We start from the raw sequence: 15,275 nt of genomic DNA on the forward strand, positions 1-15,275 counted from the left end.
AATTTATTTACCTTTTTGAGGTGTAGAAAGCAAAGAGCTGAGTTTTATCTGAGATGCTGAAGAACACATTCACCTCCCAGCCACCCTGTCATGAATTTGGTAAGCAACCATGGAAGAAAGTCAAAACAACCTCTCCAAACATGCAGGTATCATGTTGTGAATAAGTGCAGACTCCTCTGGGACATAAACCACTTCATTTCCCTTGGTACATGTCTGTTCAGAGACCTGCCAAAAGAGAAATGTGTTAATAAATGAATCATGTTCAACTGCTCCAAACTCCTTTAGATTCCTTGAAATCTGAGCATCTCAGTTTAGCACAGTGGCTGTGAAAAACATGGTCTGAAATTACAAGGCTTCCTTGGAAAAGCAGTTGTGCAACAAATTTGAGGGTTTCAGTGACAAACTCGAGGATTTCAGTGACAAACTCAAGGGTTTTTGTAAAAAATTAGAGAGTTTCAGTGACAAACTCAAGGGTTTCAGGGACAAATTCAAGGGGTTTTGTAAAAACTCAAGGGTTCCAGGGAAAAACTCAAGGATTTCTGTGACAAACTCGAAGGTTCCAGTGACAAACTCAAGGGTTTTTGTAAAAAACTCAAGGGTTTCTGTGACAAACTCGAGGATCCCAGTGACAAACTCGAGGGTTTTTGTAAAAAACTCGAGTTCCAGTGACAAACTCAAGGATTTCTGTGACAAACTCGAGGGTTCCAGTGACAAACTCCAAGGTTTCATTGCCACTTGAGGGAGCTCAAAGATAATTGTCCTTGCAGAGCCACCTGGAGTTTCCTGATTCCAGGGAGACAATTTCTATCCACAGGTCAAACAGATAACTGTGGGGAGCAAAGCTAAATCGAGCCTGGGGTTGTGTTTATCTCGTTGTGTGTAACATCAGGCTCTTTATCAGAGAGTGAGAAACTACAGCCATGCATCCAGGATATTTAACAGGAGCAAAAGACAGTTTTCTATTTGTAAATTCCCAGTATTTGCTTTTCCCCCATCACCTTGCCCTTGGCTGTCTGTGATGTTCCTGTGAGCTCACATGCATTGCAGTGAGTGTTTACATCCCAAATAAATACAGTAGATTGCTCTTAAACTCAGGCTTTAGAATGTTGGTTACAGGTGCAGTTGGTGCCTCCCCATAAATCAGAGCTTTTAAAGTGCCATATGATGCCAAATGCTGTGGTTAGCAGCAGCAGATGGAGGAAATGCTGTGCACAGAACTTTATGGGGGCCATAAAACCCTCGTGGCCTCCCCTCCTTGCCCAGATCAGGTGCAGGGAGCACTTAGGACAGCAAACACTCCCAGGAAACAAGGAAGAATTTCAGGGTTCAGCTGCTCAGAGCCATTGCTGCCTTTGGGGAGATGCATCAAACTGCAGTGAAGCAGGAGCTGTGTTCCACATGATTAAACTGACTCCACCATCATTGCCCCATTATCCATTTCCTGAAGGAAAACTCTCATCTTTCCCCCCAAAGGATGAGGGATCTGTCACACACAGGCATGCAAACAGTTTTTAACCCCTCCATGTGCCGAGGAATGGGTTATTACAAACCTCTGTGTCTCACTCAAACATTACTGGGTGTTTGTGCACCATCCCAAGGCAAGTCTGACTTGTTCAGAGTGCTGGGACAAGGCTGAGGAGGCTTTTCTGCCCTCTCTGAGAGCAAAGTTCCTGGCCTGAGGCAGCTCCTGTGGCTGGGAGGGATCCAGTGCCACACAAACACCTCCTGCCTCTGCTGAGTGCCACGAGCACAGGTGGGGTGGGTTTGTGGCTCCTGGTGTTAATAGTGTTCAATATTGTTCTGATCCTCCCTGAAATTCACAGCTCCTCCCAAGGGCAGCTGCTGCCAGGCTCCTTCTCCAAAGCCAGCTCAGGTAATGGAGTGGAAAACCCCCCAGAAGAGTGTAGGAGCACCATTAGTGATGTGCAGCTTCTCAGCCAAGGCAGGACTTCCAGGAGATTTTTCTGATGTTCCTGGCCAGGCTGGACAGGGCTTGGAGCAGCCTGGTCCAGTGGAAGGTGTGGGATGAGATGATTTTAAGGTCCCTTCCCACCCAAACCAGTCTGGGATTCTGTGATTCTGGGAATTCAGAGGGCTGTGGGAACTGTACCTGAATTTCTGGGTAACACTTGAACTTGGCTCTGTGCACAACTTTCCTCTGTGCCTGTTTTCCTCACACAAATTCCTGGTGGACCTTAACAGTGCTAAGTTCTAAAAATCCCCAAGTTGTTTGGTGGAAATAGTGAACAACAACAGTTCCTGAGAGCCACTGAGCATTTCCATAGTTCATCTTTGAAAAGATGCCTTCTCAAACATTCACACTTCTTAAAACTCTCATGTTTCTTCCAGCAGGATGGACATGAAGGGTTCCAGGACATGAAGGGTTCCAGGACATGAAGGGTTCCAGGACATGAAGGGTTCCATAGCTCAGCCCTGGAATTTCAGGAGGGAGCTCTGATCCTGACTCAGATGCTGCAGGGTGGTGCCACCCAGGCTCAGTGCCCTGGGAATGAAGGAAGTTCCCACCCTGGCCAAGGCCTCTGCTCCCCTGCCCTGGCTGAAGGCCAAGGAGAGCTCACTGTCACAGGGCTCCTCATCCTCTGCAGAAGGCAGTGCTGGAATGGGTGCCAGAGGGAGCTGCTCCCTGGCAGTGCCCCCTGGCATCCCTGCAAGCACAGGAGCCCTCCTGTTCCCACAGCCAGAGCTGGGGAACACCCCAAGAACCCCCAAGGATCCAGCTCCTCTCCCAGGCTCCTGCAGGCCCCTCTCAGCTCTGCTCTCTCCCTCCGTTCCTTCATTCCCAGGCACATCTCCTGCCAGGCTCCTGCTCTTGTCCTGCCCAAGGCTGAGCATTTCTGCACATCCAGCAGCTCCTCCTCAGGCATTTCCTCTGCCCTGAACTCTGCTGGAGCCTTTCCAAGACCTGCCTGAGGTGGGCTGGATTTCTTTCCCTCTCTCTGCTGCAGCCTGGAGAACTTTCCAAGCAAACAACTTTGATTCAGTGGGCCTGTTGTTCCCTGAGCTTGAATTCCTTTGCTGATACACCTGATCCCTCACTTTCAATTCATTCCTCCCCTCAGTGGAATTCCTTCTCAGCAGCTCTCCCAGACCTTGCAGCTGAGGAAATTCAAGTCAATTCCATCCCTGTAGTTGACATGGCTATGTTAAATATTCTCATTGGGTTGAGATGGTTTAAAATAAAACCAAAAATGAAAAATCACAATTATTCCAATAATCCTGAGTCATTTCCATATATCCAGCTTTATCTCTGAGTATGAGGCATTGCTTCATAACCCAAGAAAGTGATACTATGGGGAAAAAATCACAGAAAGCTCTAATTTCGAGGAAAAGAGAAAAGGTGGGAAAGGGGGAGCATAATCATTTCCTTGTAGGCAAAGAATTGGAAACAAGTTGGAGAAGGGAGGAAAAAACCATTTCACAAACTGATAATTCAAATTAGAGGACAAGAAATTCTGCCTAAGTATTCCTTAAAGTAAGGGGCTGGAGAGGGAGGTGAAATGCAATTTTCTTTTTCATTTCCTTCAAAGAGTGAATGAGAAATTATTCTGCACAGCAAGAAAAAAATCCCTTGTGATCTAATTCTGAAAGTATATTGTTTCCTTTAGAAGCATCTTGCTCAACACTTGATTTCACAGTTTCACTGACAGATTACAATTCTTTGCATTTTTATATCCCTGACCTCCCCACCTTGTGGTTTCCAAGTGCAAACAATTTCCCCAATATTATTCATGGCCTGGCAGAAGGAAACGAGAGTTGTTCCCCATAACTGACAAGTGAATAAATCCAAGTGCTCCAGGTGAGTAACTGGAGTACTCCCCTCACCTTTCCTGGCACCACAGCCAGCTCATCCCACTCAGGAAGTGTGAAGGGAGTTATTCCTAGCCCAGAGTGTCAAGGAAAGGCCATTCCAGCTTCCCTGGCTTGGAAATGTTGTCATTTCTTAGGGAGCTCCAGGACTCACCTTCCTCCCTCAAGGCAGGGAAATGGTGCTGTGCTTTCACCACCTGGGTCTGAGCTGCCCCTGGGCTCCACATGTCCTAAAGAACAGAATTCCTTGAAAATAACCTGGTTTGAGCAGAAGGAAATGAGTAAAGCAAGTTCTAGATGGTTTTAGTGGAAGTTGTGCTGTGCTGGGAGAACCTTTCCCTCACAGCCTGGTTTATTTCTATATTTACCTTTTCCATTTAGGCAAATCCTGAATTCCACCCAGCCCTTAGCAGCAGCACAAGGAACTGATCCCAGAGATGTGGGGGCCACATGGGATTTCACCTCTCCCTGCTTCCAGTGGGAACAACATTCCCATTGATATTAATATTTAAATGACTGAATTGCACATATAAACCAAATTCTCCTTGCATGGGGGAGGAAATCCCACCGTGCTGACAAGGCCATGGACAGCTCCTGTGGAATCTGCTTTGGTTACACACAGAGGAGCTGAAACCCTTTTGAACAACAAGTTCTTTGTCCTTTTAGAATCATCCCAGAATCCCTAAGGTTGGAAAAGGCCTCCAGGACCATCAGTCCAGCTGTTAACCCAGCACTAAACCACATCCTCAGGATTTTTAAACACTTCAGGCAGGGGTGGGGACTCCACCATCCCTGCATGGCAACCAGGAGATGAATTCAGATCAGAAGAAATTGGAGAGAAAATAAATGAAGTTTTCTTTTTCTCTCTTATCTGGAAGGCAAATACAGCTTTTGGGTTGGTTTTTTTTTCCCCTGGAAATTTGAGATCCACAACCACAAAGCATTCATAGAAAATCAGCTCCAAGTTCAAATATCTGACATCTGACAACAAGTGCCAAGGGCAAGGCTCTGGAAAGCGATAGGGAATGGAAAATGGGGAGGGGAAACTGAACTCAGGAAAGGGAACAGATAAAAATCCTGCTTTAGAGAGCCAGGCCAAGTAAGGACATCCCATCCTGCAGCTGGAGTGTTTGCTTCCTTGTGTGAGCTTGCTGGCAAAGCCTGAACTCACACTTCTTATGTTGCACCCCAACAATAGGAGCTTTGGGGCAGCCTTGGCTCCAGCAGCCCCAGCTGAACTCCCTGGATCCAAAGGACCTCATTCCTTGGGGACTGACTGCACCCCTGGGCTCTGCCCAAGCCTGGCACCCACTGCGGGGTTCCCTTGGCTCCCCTGAGTTTACATCCCCACCAAACGAGGAGAAACAACTGCTGAGGCTTTTATAGCTGCTTCAAATCTGATTACTGCAGGGAATGAGAGCCAGCAGATGCACTGGAGACAAGGGAGGAGCACGTCTGAGCCCTGCTCTGCTGCTGGGGAGGGGGCAGGGCAGCACCCCCCAAAACTCAGATCACAGCTCTCACAGCCAGGGGTCCAAATCTGCACCCTCAGCAATCCAAACCCTTCTTTTCCAAAGTCACTTCACCAAAGCCACTCTGCAAATTGCTCATAATTCATCAGCTTTGTATAATTTTTTTGTCTAGAATTCACATGTTCAAGTTTTCCTTTTAAGGCTGCCTGTTCCTTCCCTGCTGAGCATTCCTGCCTCCAGCCCGAGCTGTCCCAACATCATTTCAGCTTCTACTCCTCACATTCTCAGCCCATTTTCCTGCACTTTCTGCTCACCAAGCACAACTGGAGCTTTTCATAAGCCTCTTACAGTGACACCTGAAAGAGCAGTGCTGCTGTCAGCACATTCCCAGCCTTCCTTCCCTGGGAACATTTCCCAGAGCCAGCCTCACACCCTGTGTGCCCCAGAGGAAAAGTGATTTCCCTACCAGGCTGGAGGACTGGGATTCTCAGGGAGTTGCACCCAGCAGAAAATGCCTGAGAGTGGCTGTGGGTGGTGTCCAGCAGCTCCTCCCCTGTGGCCCAGCAACCTTCCCCAAACACCGGGTGCTTCCAGGAAATGGGAAACAAACACAAATCCCTCGGGATTGGGAAGAGGGCCTGCATGAGTCACTGCCCTCCACAGCCTTCTTCAAGGAAATGAGGAAAAATAAATGAGTTCCACACAGCACAACTGGCTCCCTGGGGCCTTGGCTGGGGGTCTGTCCTACAGCCACAGCATCCCAGTCCCCATGGATGCAGTGCCTGGCCCAGTCCCACTTTGGGGCTGGAAGAAAAGCACCAGCAAACAACTCTGCTGACACAGCAGCCTGTGGTGGATCTGCAAGGAAACCTTTGTGCTGCTGCTGCTCTCCTGGTTGCTTTGTGCACTCTGCAAACAGATTTGGCAAGCAGGCATTGTTACCCTGGGATCCTCCTGCAGGGTTTATTCGGGGTGTTTAATACCTGCCACAGCCATCCTGCATTTCTCTGAGCTGGCACTAAATGCTGGCCCTCAAGTGACAATTTATTGTTGGTTCTGTTGGCTCAGGATAAGCCTCAAAGCCAATAATGGGTATTAAAGTGCCACTCCCGAAGTGTCCCACTCCCAAAGTGTCCCATTCCCAAAGTGTCCCCTTCCCAAAGTGTCCCACTCCCAAAGTGTCCCACTCCCAAAGTGCCCCACTCCCAAAGTGTCCCCTTCCCAAAGTGTCCCCCCCCAGGGCTTGGGGATGCTCCCGTGGTTGTTGCCATCACCTCTCAGCTAAGGGATAAGCAAGAAAAAACAGATAAAATGTCTGCAATTCCTGTTCAGATCAACAGCTGGGAAGGTGCTTTAGCCCCCAGACACTGCTGGCTCCATAACCAGGCTCTCTTTGGGTGGGAATCATGGAGTGGTTTGGGATGGAAGGGCATTAAAGCTCCTCCAGCCCCACCCTGCCATGGGCAGGGACACCTCCCTCTGTCCCAGTGTCCAGCCTGGCCTTGGGCACTGCCAGGGACCCAGGGGCAGCCACAGCTGCTCTGGGAATCCCAGCCCAGCCCCACCCTCAGAGGGAGGAATCCCTTCCCAAGATCCCATCTAATTCTCTCCTCCTTATTTTAAAGCCATTTCCCCTTGTCCTGGCACTCCAGGTCCCTGTCCAAGGTCCCTCTCCAGCTCTTTCAGGCTCCCTTTAGGTCCTGGAATCCCCAATTAAATCCCCAATTAAATCTCCCCAGATCTTTCTCTTCTCCAAGCTGGACAGCCCAACCTTCAGTCTGAGAAAAATCTCCTGCAGCCAACTGCAGAAAAATGCACAACTATCCAACAGCTTCTCAAATTCTGCATTTTTAGTTAATTAAATAAATTGATCAGGGAAACCCAAATTGCTTTATGAGCAAGACTGACCTGAACCAGACTCTCCTAAACTCCTGCCCCTTCCTTGCTTTGGAAAGGAAACACAGCAAATGGAAAGATGGAAACACAGCAAAAATAAAAGAAGGAAGAATTGATTTGGTTTGATTTTGGTATTGATCTTCCACCCCCTGACATTTCTTTTAACACACAACCTATTTCTGTTACCTCCTCCAGCTCACTGAAACCTTCTCAGACTGCAGTGATGGCACCTCCTGAGCCAGGCTTCTCTTGCTCTGTGTCAGAATTGTTTTCTGTTCCACTCACAATGAGCAATGAGATCATTCCTGCCAAAAATCTGGGTGAGTTCAGCACAGGTGCTGTGACTCTTCCCCTGGGACTGCCGGGCATTTCCTCTCCAGCCATGTGAAATATTAACATCCCTCCCCTCCCTTTGAAGAGTCTGGCTAAGAAATGGCAAATCAAAGCTGAATCACATTTAGGTATAAATGAAGTACCTCTGAAACCCTGCCATCACTACAAATATGGAAAGCTGATCATTAGAGTTAAGAAGGCTGGGAAAACAATTCATTAACAATAAATCTCTGACCTTTGGAGCTGTTAGAGTCAGTGTAAGTCCCCCAGCAGCACCTTGTGAATGCAGCAGGAAAGGATCCTGAGGCTCCCTGTGCCTCCCAACGGTGCCCCTGCAATCCAGGAGTTTTCCATGGTCACCAATCCCCTGGGGCAGAGGCTCTGGAGCAGAGGATCCACCAGGGCAGGGAGAAGGGCTCTGTGCTGATGGAGCATTTCCCATCATTGTGCTGGAAATACCCTCAGCACTCACTCCCCTCCATTGTTCTCCTCTGGAACCGAGGGCAGCCAGGATGAGGGAAAGAAGGAAACCAAAATGTCAACACAGGTTGGAGCTTTCTGCAGGGAAACTCTGCGAAGGCTTGCACAGAAAAAAGGGAAAGTTCTCCCTTTTTCCTCTATGTAAGAATTTCCCCTAAACTTTCTCTATTTGTTTGGACAATTAAACACTCAATTAAAAATCCTTTCAGAGGGAAATGTGGATGGTATCAGAGATTCAGCCACAAAATCACATCAATCATGGGTTACATCTCTCTCATTAAATATATATATATTGATTTTTAATTTATATAGATGTGGCACTGTGGTGTTTGTCAACACATCACCAATTTGAAGAGATCTATATTTAATAAAAAATTATAGCACCAGGCTCTTAACTGGCAGCAAATTATTTAATCTGGGATAATTTCATCAATTTCATCCATACAAATAGTTCAGCACACTCTGTAACACCAATACCTGGAAGAATAAAATTCTACAAGTCTGAAGGCATTTTTTCCTTTGGAAAAAAAATTAACAAACCCATCGTGGACATGGTTTTATAACCCAAATCCCTCCCTGGGAGGGTGGGGAGGGGCTGGGCTGGGATTCCCAGAGCAGCTGTGGCTGCCCCTGGGTCCCTGGCAGTGCCAAGGCCAGGCTGGAGCACCTGGGACAGTGGGAGGTGTCCCTGCCATGGCAGGGGCTGGGAATGAGAGATTTAAGGCCCCTTCCAACCCATCCAGTCTGGAGTTCCATAATTCTGTGAACATTTGATGGTACCAAAGGCCCATTTTCCAAGCCAGAACCACTTTTTAGATATTAAATAGACATTGAGACGTGAACCTGTTCCCAATTTCATTTGCTGTCTCTCCTGAAAACTCTCACTTTACAGGAAAACCAGCAAACCTGAGTGCCCCTGGCAGCATTTCTGGCGCATCCCTCAGTGGAGCAGAGGGCATGGTGAGCACAGCCCTGTCACTCCTCTCTGGGATGGGGCTGTTGCTGGGGTGGGGGAGCTCTGCCAGACCACCCCAGCTCCCTCCCTTTCTTTCCCAGGGATCAAAGGGGAAGAGCTTTCTGCTTGGAGTGCCTCCAAGGGGGATGGAGCTGCTGGGTCCCTCTGCTGCTCTCCACAAGCTGCTCCTGGAGCCTGGCATGTCTGGAAGGCCCTTGGGCAGCTGCTGGATGGATCAAACCACGCTGAGCTCACAGCCCTCACCCTTCCCTTGGAGCTTGTACAGGATCAACACTGGCCAGGCACTCCACACTCATGAAAAGCACCACACTGCCCACACTGAGCTTTGGAAAAGCTGAGATTTCACCAGATTGTTACATCCAAATGTTCAGCTGGGCTCCCCCATCCTCCTGCTGGTTAAGGCTGTGGAGAAATAAACACAGTGGTGCTGATACATTTCTTGAGGAAACAAGGCCATGTTTGTCCAAACACCGTGACTAATCCAGGGAAAAAGATCCTTTTCTCAGAAGTTCTGGGAACACACAGTGATGCAGAACAGAACAAAGGAGGAGTTATTGCTAATCACAACCAAGAAAACGAGATTATTGTGAGATAATTCACTGACCAATGTGAGATGAGAGAAACCAAACCACGCATCAGTATGGAAATGAGATTTTGTATACATTAATTACTTAAAGAACTGGACACTGCTGCTCTGTTTTAATTCCATGTCCATCTAATACTCAGACTAAAATGCAATCCTGGTTGATTTTTAAGTCCCAGGAGTGGTGCCTACAATAACCAAATAAGAACTTTGCAATACAGACAAATCACAATGTGGATTTTGATTTGTTCTGTGAAATAATTGTAGGGGTTTCTGAAGACCAACCTGCCTTTTCTGCTGTCAGGGTGCTCAGTCTGCTTCCATCACCTGGTTACTGGAAATCCTTCAGAAAAGTAAAATTAAAAACCTGCAAACTGTCACCACACACTTTATAGGGTGAGCTGAAAATTGGGTAATAGAATCCCAGAATCATTAAGGCTGGAAAAGATCTCCAACATCATCAAGTTCAATGAATAATTCCATGAGTAATTTATGCATCTACTGACATAAATACAGGCTTAAGTGTTTAACTTTGAGCAAACCTTTAAAAAGCCTAAATACAAAATTTGTATGTGAAGATAAAACACCTCATTTAAGTTAATTAATCTCCCTGCAACACAAATTCTTGTTATAACAGAATTAACAATAAATGTTTTCCACTCTAAATAACATCCCCAGCTCCTCAAGGAAAGTCTCAACGAGGAATTTTTTGTGTTGTATTTTGTCTAAGAGATGTTAACAATTATGAAATCAATAATGTTGGGATCACCTTTGGGGTGTGCCCAGAGCAGTGACAGTGCAGGGCTGTCCCCACAGGGGTTTCTGTCCCTTCTGGGTTTTGATGAAAGGAACCTGGGAGCTCAGCATCCCCAGCTCCTGGAAAGGGGCACAGAGAGGGGACCATGAGCAGGACATGGAAAATTCCTTGCTCTGAGGGGCCACTGTCACCTTGCAGAGAGGGGTGGCTGCTGAGACAGTGCTGGGGAATTTTGGTGAGAATCCCTCTGCTGTCCTCACCTTGTTCCAAACATCCCTGAGGCATCACCCCCTTGTTGTGCAAATATTTAATGCCTTCTCCAAACATTGTGCAACCAAACACCTCCCAAGTTATTGTGCTGTTGCAACCCTTTCACAGGGGTGTGCACTGAATCTTTACAGAATCAGTGCCACAAAGTCAGCATTACAAGGGGAATTTTATTGCTATCAGGTAAGTAAATGTTAGCCTCAAACAAATTAAAGTTTTGTGGGGTGAGGGGTTGTGCCTCCACATCCATCATCCACCAGGAATTCCACCTGGGCAGTGCTGTAGAGGCTTCATTGCAGATTCCCATCTTTTAGGGATCTGCCCAGACATCTCTGGAGAGGCAGAAGTGCTGCAAGAGCTGTCCACCAACCAAACATCCCAGCTGAGCTCCCCTGTGACAGCCAGCAAGCACTCCAAAAAGCAAATATTCCCCTCAGCAGCTCAGCTCCAAAGGGCTGCTTTAATTATGTTTGTTTTTAAACAGGCCTGAGCATGATCCCACACGCTTTTGTTACAGTTTCACAAGGTAACACGGTGATTTCAGGTTATTAACAGGGATTATTTACTGCCCATGTTTATTCCTGGCTCTGGGTGATGGCAGCTCACTGGACATGGAAGGGATTTGTTTGTCTGGAAAGGTTTCTCTGTTCCAGAACAGCTCCAGGACTCAAAGGCAATTATCCCAGAGAGGTTTGCCAATGTTCTCCAACACGGTAATCATCTGCAATGATTGACTCCCTGTTTATAATCCATGTCCTCTCACCTTCCTGGGTAAAGTCATGGCAGATTCATTCCAATTTCCTTGCAAAACAACTTTTGGGGAAGTGCAGTAAAAGAGGATCCTGTAAATGCTGACGTGCTTGGAGTTTCTGTGCTTCTCTGTTTCACTGGGTTCACCAGGGGATTTTTCTGTGTGGGAATGTCTGACACTGCAGAAGTATTGGTTTGAGACAGTAAAAACCCCAAACTGAATGAAATGGGGCACTAAAGGTGACTTCACACCATGAACCTTCAGGCTGGAGGGGCCTCCAACAACAGCAGCAGAAGTGCTGATGGATAATTCACTGGAGAAGTGGGAACAGCAGCTAAGAGAGCTCAGAAACTTCCTGGTGCCATTTCAAATGTGCAGGACCTTGGCACACATCTTAAACCCAACATAAAAACACACAAAATAATGCAAACAGCATCAATGAGCTTGGTTTTGACCAGAAGGCCTTACCAGACCTTCCTGGCTGACTTAAATATTGTCCCTTAAAAGTCAAGTGCTGGGGTCACCTAATTATGGCCTTCCAGTACCTGAAAGGAGCTACAGGAAAGATGGACAATTTGCAAGGGCCTGGAGTGACAGAACTGCTGACAAAAAATACAAATATTTCTTTTAAAAAAAATCCTATTTGTGATTTTAAAATAATCAGAAGCCTTCAAACCCAAATTTTTCTGGAAAAAATGAGCCTCACTAAATCAATACCCATATTTTATTCCTATAGGTAAGGTCAGTCCAGCAATGCATTAGAAGGTGACCAATTCATGGTTTAGCCAGCAAAATATTTGGAGAGTCATTAAAAACAAATTCTTGGGATTAATTATTGAGACTGAATCCCAAATCAGTTAAAATCAAGTAACAGAACTTGTTCATAACTACAACAAGATGGTGAAGTTAAAACTGGAAAAGTTGCACAACCAAATAAAGTGAGTTTTGTCCAAATTCCCTGTATTAAATTACAGACAGCTGGTAATGATTGTGAGCCAGTGAGGTCTGGTGTATACAGGGGATATAGAAATCGCCTCCAAATATGAAACTAATTAGGGATAACTGGCACTAAACAAGCACTTGATGTATGAAAAAGGAAAATGCAAACCTCAGAATGCTTTTCAGAGCCCCTGCCTGCACCAAGCCTTGCTTCCAGTTCCACAGGGTCCAAGTCAGCTGTGGCAGAAGTGTGGTGCAAACCTTGGGAGCTTCCCAGAATGTCCTGGCTCCTACAGGGGGTGGAGAAGGGGACAGGGAGAGAGCTCTGTGAGATGGAGCTGGCACCAGCTCTGCCCTCCTCGGGCTGCAGCAAATGATGTGGGATGAGAGGGGAAAATACTGCCAAGGACAAAGCCCCTGCACCACATTCTAATTAAGCACAATACACACAATCATGGAATGGTGTGGGTTGGAAGGACCTTAAAGCCCATCCAGCCCCACCCCTGCCATGGCAGGGACACCTCCCATTGTCCCAGGTGCTCCAGCCCCAGTGTCCAGCCTGGCCTTGGGCACTGCCAGGGATGCAGGGGCAGCTGGACCTGGGCACCCTGTGCCAGGGCCTGCCCACCTTGCCAGCCAGGAATTCCTTCCCAGTCTCCCACCCATCCCTGCCCTCTGGCAGTGGGAGCCATTCCCTGTGTCCTGTCCCTCCATCCCTTGGAAATAGTCCCAGTCCATCCTTCTTGTAGCCCCTTCAGATGAGGCCTCAGTGAGGTCACCCCAAGGCTTCTCCAGGCTCAGCAATCCCAACTCTGCAGCCTTTCCTCCCAGCAGAGCTGCTCTGTGCCTCTGATCATCCTCGGGACTCACTCCAGCAGTGGATGCATCCCCCCAGGGCAGGTAATTCACCTCAGCTCCTCTGCTTCAGCTCTGACACACGGCACAGCTTCATTTCACCAAAGAGCCTGAAGCAACCTGGGCTCTTGCAGGATGCACTTCCAGCTTGTAAGGGTCCAAAACCTTCAGAACTCAAAGGAAATACATTTCCTAAATGTTGTGGAGGCACAAAATCTTGTGCTTGTACACATTTACAAACATGCCCCAGCCTTGACCTGGACCTGTTCAGCACATGAACTTTTGTTTTTCCCAAGTCAAACTGTTTTGTAAATTCAGATGAAGGGCAGATTACGGCAGCGTGATCTCTGCGGCAGGGTAGGAAACTGCGCGGGGATTGTCCCTGCTGTGTCACAGGGCTCAGTGTCCCTGTCACCCTGGGTTACTCACAGTCCCCGGGCTGCCCTCGGGAGGAAGGGAACTGCCCTGTCACTGGGACAGCAGGAAAAGGAGGAGAGGGCGAGGGGGAAGGAAGCGCATCCAGAGTCAGGGATGGGGGCCCAGGGCTCGGCTCTGAGCCTGGCAGGCTCCTTGTGACAAACCTTAGAGGCTTTTACCTCTGTTCATCAAACTCCCCCAGCAGGGAAGGCACCGAGGCTGTGAGTGTGGAACCCCCACGCTGGGTGGGTTTCTCTCCTTGCCTGGGCAGCGGGAGCAGGAGCAGCCGCTCCCACCCCACCCCACCGCACCCTGCCGACATCCTGCACCAAAGGTTCCTCACGGGCCAGCCCCGCTCGCCTTCCCCTGATCGGCGCTTCCTGCGCTCCCACGGCATTCTCGGCGCTGGTCCCACACCCAGCGCGCTGCAGGAAGGGCAGGAAGGGGACAGCGGGACACGAATGGCGCTGCCCGACCCCTCCCAGTGCCAGGAGGGCAGGCAGCCCCGGGATTCCGGCCTGAGCGGGGCATCAGCGCTGCCACCTCTGCGGGGATAAACGAGAAAATGTTGGTTTCTTCCAGAAAAATATTGGAGACAAACATGGCATGTGTCCCAATAAGGAAAAAATCATCCTTCAGCTAGCCTTGGCACCAAGCAGGGACACCTTCCACTAGTCCAGGTTGTTCCAAGCCCCCTCCAGCCTGGCATGAAAAGATACAAACCGTTAATTACAAAATCTGTTTCAGCAGGGAAATTCATAATAAACAAATTCAGGAAGGTTAGCTGGGTGGTATAAAAAGCTGTAATAAAGAATGATACTCTACCTTTACTGTAATAACTCTTGCCCTCACTTAGGAAAGCCTCAGAAACACTAAACTTCCAGTTCTGTGAAAAAGCATTCCAGTCATAAAAAGAGACTTTAAGCTCCACAGGAGTTTGAGTACTTAAGCAGAGTTTTGATTTACTTCTCTGAGGTCCCAACCCTGAAACCTGCCCCAATACTCATGCAGAGCACAAAAATAGATTCCCAGCTGCACATACAAATCCCCGTCTGCTGGGATGGTAATAGAGCAGGTCATTAAAAATCAGCTTTTTTAACACAGGAAGTGCTGCAGCCTTTTACATTTTACCACATTCAGTCTCTCCAAAGGAGATGCTTCCAGGAGGAGCAAGGCAACAAGCCCACTTGTATCCAAAACATCATTTTAAGGGAATCTGGCTGCTCTCTCTGTTGATTTTCTTCACGTTACCAAGACATGACTGTACTGGTTCCAAAAACTTCACTAAGTGAGATTTATCCCAGAGATGAATGCTTCTTGTGCATTGTATTTGGAATATTTCAGCTGTGTCCCAGGCAAAGTGTGCCATGGTCTGAGTAAGGCTCTGGACTTTTGGGAGGTGTTGAGTTGTGGTAATGCTGAGAAGGAGCTAAGTGTGTTTTTGCAACCATTACCTGTGTGTGCTCTGATCTGTGTCAGGATTGCACATCTGGCTTGAGCTGCAGGCTCCCTTCAGACAAATCCTGTGACTGTCAGTGCCCCTGGCTCCCCTCAGAACCCCTGGTCCTGCTCCAGTTCCAGTATTTTTCAGGTCCCTCTGGCTCCCAGCCCTCCTTGAGTACACCCTGTCCCCCTCACCTCCTCTCAGACACCCTGATCCCCCCTGAGTCCTCTTGGCTTCCATTAGGGCCCCTCAAATCCCTCCGACCTCCCCTGATACC

At 48.0% G+C, this 15,275-nt stretch overlaps 1 long non-coding RNA gene across 1 annotated transcript; it reads right to left on the reverse strand.

The window, feature by feature from the left end:
• Nucleotides 1-8,561: 8,561 nt before the first annotated feature.
• On the reverse strand, nt 8,562-15,173 carry LOC134423904 (uncharacterized). The gene is made up of 3 exons (XR_010029226.1): nt 13,153-15,173; nt 12,452-12,572; nt 8,562-9,387 (listed from the first exon to the last, which is right to left on the reverse strand). It is a non-coding gene; the product is annotated as an uncharacterized LOC134423904 (long non-coding RNA).
• Nucleotides 15,174-15,275: the final 102 nt, after the last annotated feature.

This window comes from Melospiza melodia, chromosome 12 (genome assembly GCF_035770615.1).
Source record: "Melospiza melodia melodia isolate bMelMel2 chromosome 12, bMelMel2.pri, whole genome shotgun sequence".
In the NCBI taxonomy this organism is placed as follows: domain Eukaryota; kingdom Metazoa; phylum Chordata; class Aves; order Passeriformes; family Passerellidae; genus Melospiza; species Melospiza melodia.